General features: G+C 40.3%; 1 protein-coding gene across 1 annotated transcript in view; it reads right to left on the minus strand.

Annotated features, from left to right (window-relative positions):
* Positions 1 to 14,999, minus strand: part of LOC111863322 (homeobox protein homothorax) — a 1,160,896-nt gene that overhangs the window by 1,082,956 nt on the left and 62,941 nt on the right. The gene's annotated exons all lie outside the window — the stretch shown is intronic.

Raw genomic sequence — 14,999 nt, forward strand, 5'->3', positions numbered from 1 at the left:
TGGATACGGACCAACTGTACACAAATTCTACAGAATATAATATTACTGTAGAACTAATGCTGGTCACGGTAGCCGAGCGGTCTAAGGCATGCACTGTCTTCCCTCGCTCGGAAACCGGGATCTTGGGTTCGGATCTGTTTTCTGTGAGGTACGAACTGAATACTTATATATTATTCTTATGCACTGCCGGTCACGGTACCGAGCGGTCTAAGGAATGAACTGTCTTCGCTCGCTCGGAAACAGGGATCGTGGGTTCGAATCCCACACAAGATATGGACGTTTGGTGTGTGTATGTGTTTATTCTGCGTTTGTGTTGTCCTGTGTCGCCTTGCGTCAAGCTGATCACTCATCCGAGGAGTCCAACCGTCTGTAAAAGGATTATGAAACTAAGAAATCAGCCATATGCTCCAAAGTGAAAGCAAGAGGAGAGAGAGAAAAATGTTCTTATACTGTAAGATAAGCGAATTCAGTGTAAACGCACAAAATAAATTAATATTATTAAGAAATAATTGTGTTCTGCGGTAAAAGGGCCTTTTAGCTCTCATATTTTGATAATGATCGTGCGTCAGTGAGGGTATAGTTCTTTATAAGCATAATAATTCGTGAGAACTATTGGATAATATAAAGAAATATGGAAACGTTCAAATAGGCCAGAATATTATTGTTTATTAATTCATCTCGATGACAGGAATGGAAACCGCTGTTATTACACTCTTTATCGCTCAAACAATCGTACTGAAATAACACAATATTATAAGGTCTGGAACCAGCAAACTAACAGACTTGTTAGCTGGGATTACGCATATTTGGCACTGTGATTTTCGTTTGTGGTTAACATGATGTTTTTATGGTTATTTAACGACGCTACCAATAACGCCGGATGGTTAGGTTAATATATACATAGGGACTTCACTATTATTTTTATTGCTAGTGAGGTGGGTCTAAGCCCCTTGTACTGCGGCCACTTCTGGCCTATTGTACCAGCCCCAGATGATAGGTGAGGGTGATTGTGGAGCAATTGGTGGAATGAAGATTGGCAGGGGAAACCGAAGTACTCGGAGAACACTTGTCCCAGCGCCACTTTGTCCACCACAAATCCAACTTGGCCAGACCCGGGTTCTAACCCGGGCCGCCGTAGTGGGAAGCCAGCGACTAACCGCTTGAGCTATGGCGCGGCCCAGGGACTTCACTAAGTAAAGGCAAATTACGTTATATTGAGATGAAGGTCTAAATAACATGTTATTTTTCCATGTAGTCACCGTCTTTTGCAATGCACTTCTCGCATCTTTCCACAAACTTCTGTATTCCAGTAAAAAAAAAGTTTGTGCTTGTTGTCGAAGCCAAAAATGCACCGTCTCCTTCATCTCGCCGTCGCCGTGAAATTTCGTCCTGAAGCGTGCCAAACACGTGATAGTCGGAAGGAGCGAGGTCTTCACTGTAAGGGGATGATTTACGGTCTCAAATTTCAGTTTCTGGACGGCGGTAACTGTTGCAGCAGCAGTGTGTGGTCGCGCATTGTCATGGAGAAGGAGGACGTCTTTGGACAGACGCTCGCGACGACGACTGCGAATCACAGGCTTCAGTTTCTCTTCCAGCATGGCGCTGTACCTTACACCGTTGACTGCCTCTCCTTTCTCCTGATAGTATTCGAGAACTGGTCCATTCATATCCCAGAACAATATGAGCATAATTGTTCCGACATCAAAGCCTATGGTTCGGCATTCTTGAAATCTTTCTACCTACCGGTATATTTTCCTTTCACTAATACAGCTTCCACCGTACCGCCGAATCATTCTTCTGTGGATGTTCCTCGGTTTCACACCTTCTGATCACAAAAATATTATTACAGAACGCTGCTCCTCTCTGGTGCAATTTTCTAGCAGGGTGGTCATGATCCTTACACTGTCTTCTAACCGCTCTTGTCCTGCCATCGGTTGCACGCCGTCAGGACCTGCCCTATAGATGTCTCTACAAGCTGTTGTACATAGTTTCATAAGTAGATACTATAGGGTTCTGACGATAGTGTATAACACACAGAGATACTGGGTTTTCGGACTCTGTCCATCGTCCGGATTCTACATAACTTAAAAAAAAACACAACGTTTCGGAAACTGGATCTGTTTCCGTCCTCAGGTGAGGGAAGACACCTACTCTGTTGGGTCCCTTAGAACGAGGTAGCCTCAATCACTGGACATGTTGTGTTTTTTTCTAAGTTATTTAGAATCCGGACGATGGACAAAGTCCGAAACCCAGTATCTCTGAGTAGTTTCATAAGGTTGGGTCTAATCTTATTAAAGATGCAGTCAATTCGCCCTTACTTATTGAAGTCTCTTCGTAAATGACGATAAATTGTAGAGGATTTGGAGGAAGCGTTCGTGTCCTAATTGAGGCATTCTTCCGGTATTTACCTGAGTCAGAACCTCAGTCAGAACAGCCGGTGTTCCGGCCGATTACTTCCCGAATACATGCATAGAGTTACCTTTGGATGAACTTGCTCAGCTGAACATGCTGATATGCATTCAAATTCCATGAATGACATAGAGGACTCACTTCTTTAAATTAATTGGAGTAACAGCCATCAGAAAATTAAGAAAAATTCCGTGTCTTTTAAAACATTCGCCGTACTATCAAAGGAACCAGCAGCAAATAGGAACAGAATTTCACGTTCGAGTGCGTGGGCCGGTGTTACTTTCTGAAGAAGATGTAAAACCTTCTTCATCTGTTTCAAATATCCGATGAAATATTGTTACTCAAAATGGGTGAGAAAGTATCATATTTCTGATTGGTGGTATGAGATAATTTGTACCTCAAAAACGTAAAGCTATCCCTGTAACAGTCCGTGGAGGCCCATAGGGTTGTAAGACGCCGAGGCTCCCACATTTTCTAGACATTCGGCTCACAAATGGCGGTGAGGTTGTCAGCCTTAAACGCCGGCCGCCATTTACCCTCAGGAAGATTTCTGGTACTCATTTCTGTTAGAGGCTGAGTGGACTCCAGGGCCATAGTGCGGCTAGGAAGATTTTTAATCGAAATTATGAGCTTTACACACACTTAAATGAGCTTTCAGATATATGGAGCCTGATTAACCGATTCACTACTTAATTAACAATTATTTTTTTATTAATTAAATTTTAAGGCTTCAAACACTTCACATTATGGTTCAAGATGAATGCTTCCAGTATTAGGAACTTATCATCAATTTTTGAAAAAAGGCCGACGATGAGGTTTATATGGTTTACCGTTGTTGTAAATATTAAGGTCATGACTTATTCAATTGAAGATATTTACAAATACAATATTTAATATAGTATTCAGGTCTATGTTGTAGCTCACTGTCAATTTAAACTTGATGAAAGCAAAGAGAGGGTTTAATATTCGAAGACAGAAGTGGGGCTCGTTATAAACGCGTCTGAAATGTATAAAATATACTTAACGCTAATATGCAATATAATCAGACTTACCAGCTATAAGCTTACGAACGCTGAGAAAAATATGTCATCGATTTTTATTTGGAGAAATTATTACGCAACATTATTTATTTTTCCAGGTTTGTGTTCCGGATGTCGAATTTCGATTCATGGGCGCCTAACCTAGGTTAACATGTTCCTTTGTTTTATCCCGTTCATCCAGGCAAATGTTCATAATTACAGACAGTAGAAGTTCTCAAAATGTCAGTTCGATCAAATTCCTCCTATATTACTGCGTTTCTCTGAAGTGGATTTAAAGGAAAATACAGAAATTTTAAACTTAACAAGAAAACCAACAAATTAATAACCAACAAAAATCAAAACAGATTCCGTGGTTTAAGTCCGCAAGCGAACTATACCGACCGAGAGACCGCTGCGTGTTGGCGAATTTAGCGAATAGAGGGGGTCGCGTGGTCAGCGCAACGAATCCCCACGGCAGTTAATTTCGGTTTTCTAGACCGGAGCCGCTATTTCCTAGAAATAGCTCAATTATCCTCACGAGGCTGAGTGGATCCCGTTCCAGACCCACTACTTCTCAGAAAATCTGGTAGCGAACCCGGACCTCTGGATATGTAGCCAGGAAGTCTGGCCACTAGACCACAGAGGCGGTTATTTAAACAGATTATTATACAATGTTATTTATTTTTCTTGGTTCATGTTCCGGATGTCGAATTTCTATTCGTGGACGCCTAACCTAGGTTAACATGTTCCTTCCTTTTCATTCAGGCCATTGTGTATAAGTACAGACAGCCATACTTCCATACACGTCAATTCGATTAAGTTATTTATATATTACTGCATTTCTCTGTAGGTGGGTTTAAAAGAGACTTAGTAAAATTTTAAAATTAACACGAAGATCAAATTAATAAAAGTAACTCCAGAGAAAATGTATTTTAAGGGGTTTTTAATTATTCAGAAAATCCTGAACAACCTGCAAATAATAATATACCCCTATAATCACCCAGACACTCCCACGATCCAACATCTCATGTTACATAGAATTTGTAATGTTCTCTTTTACGGAGACACAAACATTTGGAGTTCCGCTCAAATCACAGTAGACGCTCCTGTTGCATAGGCGCTATTAGTGACTCATTCAGCCTCTATAAGAATCGTAATATCTTGTAACTTTCGGTGACACATTTTCACCAGTAAGTCACCTTCTTGGGAGGCTACAATCTTGAAAGTTTCCTTGCTTTTAGCATGAGCTTTACTAATTTTAATTATTGTAACTTAAACTGACACAAAAATCTGATAATCTCTTTGCGGCGAGGAATTCTGCTTATTACGATAATATTTTGTTACCACTTAATATAAGGTTTAATGTATAATTAACACAAAGGGAAACCCGATAACAGGAAAAGATTTGAGAGATCACGACTAAACCAAAGAAGGAATGACGGAGCTACAAACCAAGTAATAAATAAATCACCCACAGTTTGAAAGAATAGGTGAAAAGACAAGCAGCGCAGTTCATGGGCTGCAAACAGAAACCAAACAAAAAAAGGAAAAATAGTCAGTTCAAGATTAATGCCACGGACAAAACCGAGAAGAACACAAGAGGGGAAGTCTAAAGGAATTCCACCCAAACGAACAGAAAATTATAGATAAAACAGCAGTTGAAACGCTGAACAGTGGAAGCGGGAAAAGGTTGACAAAAACGGGAAAACAATGACAACGTTAAGAAGATTTCGGGTTTGTGTTGAAGATACGGCGACACGACTTAAAACAAAGTGGACAAGGAGGAATTAATGTTCAAGAGATGAAGAAGATAGATAAGGGATGTGAAGATGATAGGAACGGCAAATGTTTGGTCTGGAATCCAGTCCACGAACTTGCACATAAATACATCTCCTCTCACTTTGAAAATCAAAAGTAACTGTTCCGTGGATATTTTGCATGAAGATGGAATAGATTTATCACTGATCTACTCTCATAGAACTAACCAGCTAACTCGACGGTGCCGAGTCCTTCTTGAGAAGCCGACAGTAGTTCTGTCACGCCAGGAATTCCCAAAATAATACTGAACTAGAAAAAGTTAATATCCGTGCTCAAAAGTGCCTGAACTTTTTAATTTCAATCATACCCGCCTCTGTGGTATAGTGGTCAGAGTTTCTGCTTACAGATCCAGAAGTCCTGGGTTCGATTCCCGGCGCTACCAGATTTTCTGAGAAGTAGTGGGTCTGGAACGGGGTTCACTCAGTCTCGTGAGGATAACTGAGGAGCTATTTCAAGAAACTAGCAGATCCGGTCTAGAAAATCGAAATTAACGGCCGTGAGGCTCTGTTGCACTGACCACGTGACACCTATCCGCAGAAGTTGGCACTAACTTCGCCGACAAGCGGCGGTCGCTCGATCGGTATAGTTCGCTTGCGGAGTACAGGCCACGGAGTTTTTTATAGTATCCGCCTATTTATGTCTAGGTTTTCTCAGTGGTCTATTTCCTTCTCTTTTCTTTCGCGCAAAACTATAATTTCTCGTATAGGGTGCAATCTACTCTTCATTGTCCAAATCATGTCAGAAATTTGCTCCTGAAGCTGGGTCTCAAAGTAGTGGCAGCCATTAATAGTCTGCCTTCTGTGCGTACAAAATATAGGCGTATGACACATGCTTCGGGATATAATTTAATATGTCTTTAAGCAAGTTAACAATTTTACAAAAACAGAAGTTTAAAAGGCAGGTCGCGGAATGATATTAGTGCACTATATCTTGGAATGTCTTGTTATTTTTGACGAACTCATTTTTTTAAAAGGTTTGAAATACTGGACAGGCCTTGCATCTCTACCCGAACTTGCATTGAATTCTATCACTCATGGATCAACATAAGCAGCGTAGAGATTTGCATGATAAACACGATTATAGCCGAACTTCCTCCAGTTATATCGAAAATTAATATACATATACTCACATTACTAACATTAATTTGAAGCCGACAAAACACCACAGAGATCATAACGTTTTGGCAATAAATATTCGTAATTATTAATTACAAGAAGGAAAAATATGTTCGAAAATGAATACAGAATATGTTCCCGTGTACAAATAACCGCTCTCTTAAGCTGTGGACGAAAGAATGAAGTATATACAAGTTGATAGAGAATGTTAGTGTTGAAAGAGGTGAAGACATTGAAAAATCTGTAAAGAAAGGATTCCTACGGTGCATTTTTCCATCAGACTCCATACCCTCCTCCCTTGTTATCTCTCATTCCTGGCATTTTCTTTCGGCTGTCCCAAAGCAGGCTGCATCCCTATCTATGCCTAGGAGATGAGGGAGGCTGTGTCTAGCCTTCCTACAGCCGATACAGCTACAGACAGAGAGCGAAGGGGCTAGCTAGCGAAGGGAACGGCGATAAATCTTGGCAGGCAACAATCCTCAAGATGTTATCTGGCAGCACCTGAGAGTAGAGGAGAGGAGAAGAACGTAGATAAAAGACGAAGATAAATGTCCACGAGACAAGAGAAGGAAAAGGAGAGAGAACGAGGGACCAACACATGAGCAACGAGCAAACACACTTGCTTCTTTTACTATTCTTTGTGTTTTATTTAAGCAAAGAGTTTCACTCCTGTTTTACTTGACTACCATTCCTCATTGTTTAGAAACGGAATTTTTCTGCAATCTGCTTGCTGACTGCGAGTTAAGCCACTGTACTACATGGAGTCAATTTTTCTCATCTTTGAGAACAGATCATGAATCTACCTCCGGCTTTCAATTATTTTCTATCGCAAAGTTTCTGTAGTTCTGTCTGAAGAAGCGTGGTACATAAAATGGCAGCATATGCTGTATTGACCATATTCGTGATAAAAGAGATGGTTTTTAACATCATGTTTCCTCCTGCATGCTCTGAGCCCGACAGCGGCATGGTCAGATTCTGAACAACTAAATTATGTATTAAAATATCTATTTCAAACTCTATTCAAGCAGGCACTAGCGAGTTAGAAATGCATTCCTTTCAAAGTGACTGTGGATCAGAAATTTTATGAAGAAAGCCGTATTCTGTGATGTGGCGCCGTGTAGATATTGTGTTAATTGACGTTTCGGAGGAACGTATCGCCTCCATCTTCAGGGTAGAAGGAAAAAGAAAATCGGCGAGCAAGGAACCAGAATGAGCAGGTCTGACAGACTGTCAGGTGTCTAAGCAGATTTCTAACCCTTTCCCGTCTGATAAAAAACCACAACTACAGAAGATAAGTTGCTTAAAATTCAACGGAAAAATTTACAGTGAATATTAAAAGTAGTATAAACAGGAATTTCATAAAAATATTGGATTGACGTTCTCACAGCAGTGGTCTTGCACCTTTCGATCTTCCGGGATATGACGTAAGGTGGACCGGTGGAATTCAACCGATGTTTCGGACGATAACATTGCCACTAACTTCACAGTAGGGCCGCGCCATAGCTCAAGCGGTTAGTCGCTAGTTTCTCACCGCAGCAGCTCGGGCTCGATCCTGGGTCTGGTCAAGTGGGATTTGTGGTGGACAAAGTGGCGCTGTGGCAGGTTTTCTCTGAGTACTCCGGTTTCCCCTGCCAATCTTCATTCCACCAATTGCTCCAAAATCACCCTCACGTATCATCTGGGGCTGATACAATGGGCCAGAAGTGGCCGCAGTACAAGCGACTTAGTCCAACCCCACTAGCAATTAAAAAAACTTCACAGTAAAGGAGTAAGCCGAACCAGAACACAGCTTGAATCAGGCGGCTTTCTCACGCTTGTTTCTTGTCCTTCTTGTTAATAAGAAGACGCTATCTTAAAATAAGGAACAGAAGCCTCCACTACCCTCGAGACCGGGCAGTCAAAATCGCACTGTTGTTTTTCATTCAACGCTAACATTTAGGCCTATGACAGATAAAGTGTCATTAAATGATACCTCAGAGTAGCTACATTCATCAAGGTCTGACCAATTACGAAAATAAGACGTGTAATCATCTACCGGAAAGAGAGATATCATGATTAGTGAATTTATCAAAAGTGAGAGTCCATATGAACAATATAACTTACAAAAAAAAAACGATACGTTTTTAAGAATAAAACGATAATTCCTCTGTCACACTTGTAGACACTTTAAGAAGATTCATTCGGTCTTAATGTCAGAATTTATTAATAATTTGCGCTTACTCTCTTCAAATGACTGTACTAATAACAACGAAAAAAAAAATCATCGTCCTTTTCTTTTCCGTTCTGGTCATACAAGTGAAGTTAATCACAGTAATCAGAGTAAATGTATGTTATTTGCAGGCGAGTGTTGACGGCTATTTTCCCATAATAACAATTTACAACCAAAAAAAAATCCTTCTCGTAGATCCTAAGGCTAGTAGCATCCATCTTTTTCCTTGAGTCTTGATAAAAACCGAGAGAAACGGGCCTGCTACTCCCATTCATCATTAGCCGGGCCTCAGGATGTGAGACAGTCAGTCGGATGGATAGATCAGTAGCTCCAGTCAGTGAGTGAGTGACTTTATTTATTGCTGTGAGGTGACCGCAAGCCGCACGCACATTTCAGTCAGCATCATACAAATCTTCTGCTCCTCTATAAATGATCTTGTTGGCCCAAGAAACTTAATTATGCAAATATTAAGATGCTACAGCCAATCAGGCGGTGGGACGTTGCGCAGGAGGCTTCAACACAAGAAACACGTAAAGAACTGTGATGGACAGAGCAATTTTTGCAGCTAGGACCAAACAGTATGTACTCTTATTTCTTCTCACAGAAGGTCCATGAAGAAGTGGGGTCTAGGTTTATATTTTTTCCATAAAAGATTAATAAATCACTGGAATACATGAATAGCAGAAACCCACACGTTTATTAGAACGTGATCAATCACTTCTCCGCGTTTTCGCTAACAGCCAGACAGGCTTGGACTCAAACTGAGAAGTGTGAACACTGTTATGCATTTGTATTAACAACTGAATAAGACGTTCTGTTAAAAACTAATCGCCTAATTTTATTTACAAGACATGGACCGCATAGAAAACGACGCTTCTAACAATTCTTCTGTTGTTGCGTGTGTATACGTTGCTACCGTAATATTTTTACCGAGCCTTTGCATAGCAACGATGCTGGGATACACATATACAGATAGACTGATGGGAGGGACTTATGAAGTATGAATCTGAGATGCGCTCAGGTGTCATGATGTACATACTAAGTTCAGGCATTCAGGGGGACGCATTCACAGATACATGGAGAGCATAAAGATAGCATAAGCTCACTTTAGGAAAGTAGGCTAAAAACATAATCGGAGTTGCTGAAAATAAATTAGAGAAATAATACCAAGTGGCACAATTGTCAGTAATAAAACCGTGTTACACTGGGTTCGCCCAGGGCTGGAAAATTCAGTAAGGTTACGTGTTTTGCTCAGTCTGACTTTACTATAGCATTTAAAAAGAGTATGTTTTGATGTAGATGTATAAGAATATATTTTGTATATTTTAATTTAAGAAGTTGTACTTGAAGAAAATACCAATACGGAAAGGGGGAAAAAAAAAGTTTAATTTATTACATGTCAGAATAATTTATATGTAATACATAATAAGCTTAATCTACAGAATAAAAGCAAAATGTCGAAAAAAGTCGCATTCTAGAAATAAGGTTTCAGCCTGTAATATCTCGTTCAAAGGCTAATATAGTTTTTTGAAATGTGGGGAATAATGCAGCAAACGATCAGTATGAACCTGTTGAAATGTGGGGTTGTCAGGAAGCACAGTTAACACTCTGACTCCGAATGTTTATATTTAATGAAACGCGGCATGTCTGGTTACAGTTATTGCTTATGCTATTTCGTAGAGTAATCTGTAGTAAACTTTAAATATATTTCTAACCTCACCCGTAGAGCAAGAAATAACTGCCGAAGTATTTGAATGCAGAAGAATTAATATTCTGGGGTTAAAAGATAAACGTAAAGCTATCCCTGTAACAAGCCGTGAAGGGCCATAGAGTTGTGAGACGTCGAGGCTCCCATATTCTGTAGACAATCGGCTCACAGATGGCGGTAAGTTTGTCGGCCTTATGCACCGGCTGCCCTTTACCCCCCAGGAAGATTCCTGGTACTTATTTCTGTTAGAGGCTAAGTCGACCCCAGGGCCATAGAGCGGCTGGAAGGATTAGGTCAATCAAAAAACAATACTATAATCGGGAGCAGAAACCGAGTCAGTCTGGCTTGTGGTACACTACCTCAACCATCTACGCTAGCGTGTGTCCCGTTGTTCTAGGGTGCGACATGATAATCTCCTGACATTTTACCAGAATTAAGGTGATGACTCTCAGAAGGGACTTACAGTTAACGTGCAATCCGAAACTCAGTGGAGGCAGAGACTCCTCTGATTTCGTCACAGATATAAGAGACTAATCTTCATTGTCATCAAGACGAAAGTGAAGTCCCATCCATTCTGTGTCTTGTTACATGGACAGAGGCCAGAAAGGTCACTGATCGCAGGGAGGTTTAAGACACAAGAAGGGATGCCATTTAACGTGGATTGTAACGCATGGTGACCTGGTAAGTTTAGGACAGTAAAATGCGTAACCTGTTTCAAGAAAGTTCGCAACTGGTCGCCGAAAGGGTTGATTAAAACAGCGCAAACCCCTTGTACTCCGCCTAAATTTGAATAAGGTACTACAGAAATATAAACAGAAAGCAGTGTAACTTATTTTACTCATATAACCGAGCTGATTTTCTGAAAAAAACATTATTAATTTGTGAAACCCGATATAATTGAGCCATCTTTATAATCATACTTTCTGCAGTGTCGTCCTCTTTGGCCAAACAGACTGTTACCTACAATTTTTTTGCTTTAATTGAAGAAGTTGTACTCGAGAAAAATATTGCTCTTAAAAGAAGGGTGGTTTAATGTATTACATGTGAAAGTTATTTATATGTGAATGGTGGAGCTGAATAAAACAGTATTGAAAAATAACAGGCTTAGTATATAGCATATTTCAATTTATCCAATCCTTCCAGCCGCACCATGGCCTTGGGTTTGACTCAGCCTCTAACAGAAATGAGTACCAGGACTCTTCCTGGAGGGTAAAGGGCGGCCGGCGCGTAAGGTCGACAACATCACCGTCATCTGTGAGACGACTCTAGAAATATGGGAGTCTCGACGTCTCACAGCCCTATGGGCCTCCGAGGCCCTTACTTTTACTCTACATTATATAGTAAAAGTAAAAAAGTGAAGCTATCCCTGTAACAGGCCGTGAAGGCCCTTAGGGTTGTGAGATGCAACCATGATAACGGCACGCCGTGGACGTGATTACAGCATGAGAATTATATGAAAGAAAGAGTCCACCTGCGAGACCTAGACGTAGATGGGAACATAATATTACAATAGATATAAAAGAAAACCATTCCACACAATTTCTTATTTTATTTTTAAATTTTTAACGGTATCAATTTTGATTGATGAGAATTATATGAAAGAAAGAGTCCACCTGCGAGACCTAGACGTAGATGGGAACATAATATTACAATAGATATAAAAGAAAACCATTTAATATAATTTCTTACATTCTTTTTAAAATTTTAACGGTATCAATTTTGTTTGATTGCTGAACGCCGTCTCGCTGATAGCGAGGAAGTCCCTTCCTTTCGAACATAATTTTTCAGCAATTTTTATTTTGTCTGACAAACTAAAAAAAATGTTACCATTGTTTTTATGGGTCTACATCATGTTTCTACCATGAGAAATTTACACAGAATTTTATCGAAAACCAAAAAAGAAAAAGATATCACCTGGAAGGCCTAGGCACAGATGGGAGAACGGTATTGAATTTTATCTTAAGAAACAGAATGTGGTGAGAGGGTGTGAACTAGATTAATCTCGCTCAGGATATGAAAAAGCTGTGGAATTTTGTGAACACTGTGTTAGCAGAGAATATCTTGACCATCTGAGAGACTATAGCTTCAAAATAAAAAGGATTTTACTCCTTGGAGGGGCTTTATTATTTCGAATATATAACCAACAACATATTAAAACAGGTGGTTCCTCCCTACTTGTGGATCAGCTAAAGAAATTTCTGTCGCTCTTCAAAACAGAATCAATACAAATGACTTTTAGCATAAAATCATTAAGACGACAATTAATTAATTATACCCACTACGTGTAACACATCAAATTCATATTGTACAGTTCTTACAGCGTCTTTTGTATTCGAGTATTAGAATTATCTGTTAGGCATTTATAATTATTCTAGAGGTGAAAAAAAGGTTCACACACACAAACTTCAGAAGCTACTTCACATATGAAATTGTTCGCGGAGTTCCATCGGCAGCCACATAACCCCCCGTTCATGACGGAAGCAAATTACAATGGCTGACACAATCATTAATCACGCAGGTGAAGTATGACTGTATGATTCAGAAGCAGAAAGCCCCGGTTTATTCTGTGGAGCAATGTTCCTTAACAGCGCGCTCCTCCCAGAAGGGCATTCATGTACGTAACTGCTACCAGCATGCACCTACCGTGGCGTCCACGTGAATGACGGCTCACTAACTGCAAATGATTCAACCTAATTCATCGTTCTTTCAAATACTGACGAAGAAACAAAAAAAAAAGAGGAGGTTCGTTTAACTTCTGATTCTAAAGCTGACTTATAAGCTCACGGCGTCTCACTACATTACTTTGTAAAAGTAACGCAATGAATGGCTCTTCGAGTTAGAAGTTCGTCATATTCACAATTGAAGATTCCTGCCTTCTTCGATGTTAGCTCGTGAAGTCCTGTACATCTTTACATACGTTTCGGAAGAAATTATTCTCTCCATCTGCAAGTCAAACTTGGAGAATGTGTTATGGATGTGGGGAGAGGGATGATCGGGCTTGAAGCCCGGAGCGAACCAATCAGAGTAAAGGAAACTGTTAAAGAATTAGGGGCTTTTGGAAGGGCGTTATACCAACTGTTTTGCCTTGGACCTCTCTCACGGCATAACAATACTACAGTTTCCGGACTAGGCTTAAATTTCTACCGTGGAGATGGTGGCCATATTTGCCTCCCAGATGTTGGTAAAGGTCTAACAGACCACACGACTTATATCCCAGGAGACAGCATCTCCAGACACTGCCGTGAGAACCTCAGGTGTTTGTTTCACGAAGTCGAAGATTAGGTGAAAAATTGTAACATGGAACTTACGCATAACGGCGGCGGTATGTACGTAAAATGAAAATTTTATGTAAATTAAATGTAGAATATTGACTCTCTTGATGTCATATTTCTGCGGGGATTCTTATGGTAGGCGTACGTATATTTGACTTATATATAACAAGTGGACAGAATTTGAGAGTAACGGTGAGATGAACTTGGGTGGACGGGGGTTTACTGGGAGTTTTCCAAAATGCTGCTGGAAGTACCACTTGACACTTTTGAACAGATCGCTAAACGGAGAGCGTGATAACAAATGGCGTTGCTAACGTTAATGTTGGAAGTTACGAGTAATGCATTTATACACTAGTACAGCAGGTGGCCGAATCATCTTTTGGTCTGTAGCCTCATGCACAAACTGTCCATTGACAGTGTTAGTACTCATTATCTAAAATAAATTTTTATTCTTTTTTCTGTATAATAAAATTGTTCTTTCCTCGCAAAGTTTTATAATTCATACATAATTATTACCGAGAATGAAAAAAAAAGTCTCTCATCTGTCGAACATACGGCGTATATATTGTGGCATGTAGAACCGTTTCTGCTTGACGATCGCGAGATAATCAAATATACAACAGCCGTTAATAAGTAACGGCTTGCAAACAAGCGTATTTTCACGGCCAAAATTGGATACAGTAACAGACGAAATGCTTTCTCTTTGCAGTACGTGCCGAGATGTTATAAGCAGATCAGCTATTGAAGTGAAATTGAGCTGAGTTTAGCGAAATGCAGAGTAGGTGGTTGGTGAGTGAGTTATTTAGAGAACTGCTGAGGTTCAGTCCTTGTGAGCTGTTGCTGTGAGAAGCTGGTAGCTGAGGCCGGGGATAGTTCGGGAACCCAGAGATAGAGGAACGTCCGCCGTTGGATGCCGCTACCGAGCACCGGCTAGAGAAGACTCTAGTGTGTGCGTGCGCGCGCGTGTAATAGTGAACTGTAAAGTGTAGTCACGCGCTGTATCAAAAATACAATAAATCCGATCACCAATCCAAAACCCTTCTATAATCACACTCCAAACACGTGACAATATATTTGCACACCCACGTTGCCGTTAAAATGTCTGTATTGACCCATTATTTCATTCGTTCCGCATGCATAAGGTTTATTCTTGGTCTGATGGCCAGTTGTCCCCATCTTTCCTTAAGTTCTCCAGGAAAATTCTGGGATAGTACCGCTAGTTACAGCAACAGCTCCGTTCCATTACTGTTTGGTTACATAAAGAGATTAATAAACTGAATATATAAGATTTGAGGCTTTCACGGCGGTGACTATGAAGAAAGCAGTCTTCTGGGATTTGGAACCGTGTATATGTGGTGTTACCCGACGTTTCGGAGGAACGTATCGCCTCCATCTTCAGGGTAGAAGAAAAAATATAAGAAATCTGCAAGCTAAGAGACCGTGAGAACC

This window comes from Cryptotermes secundus, unplaced genomic scaffold, assembly GCF_002891405.2.
Source record: "Cryptotermes secundus unplaced genomic scaffold, Csec_1.0 scaffold159, whole genome shotgun sequence".
Lineage (NCBI taxonomy): Eukaryota > Metazoa > Arthropoda > Insecta > Blattodea > Kalotermitidae > Cryptotermes > Cryptotermes secundus.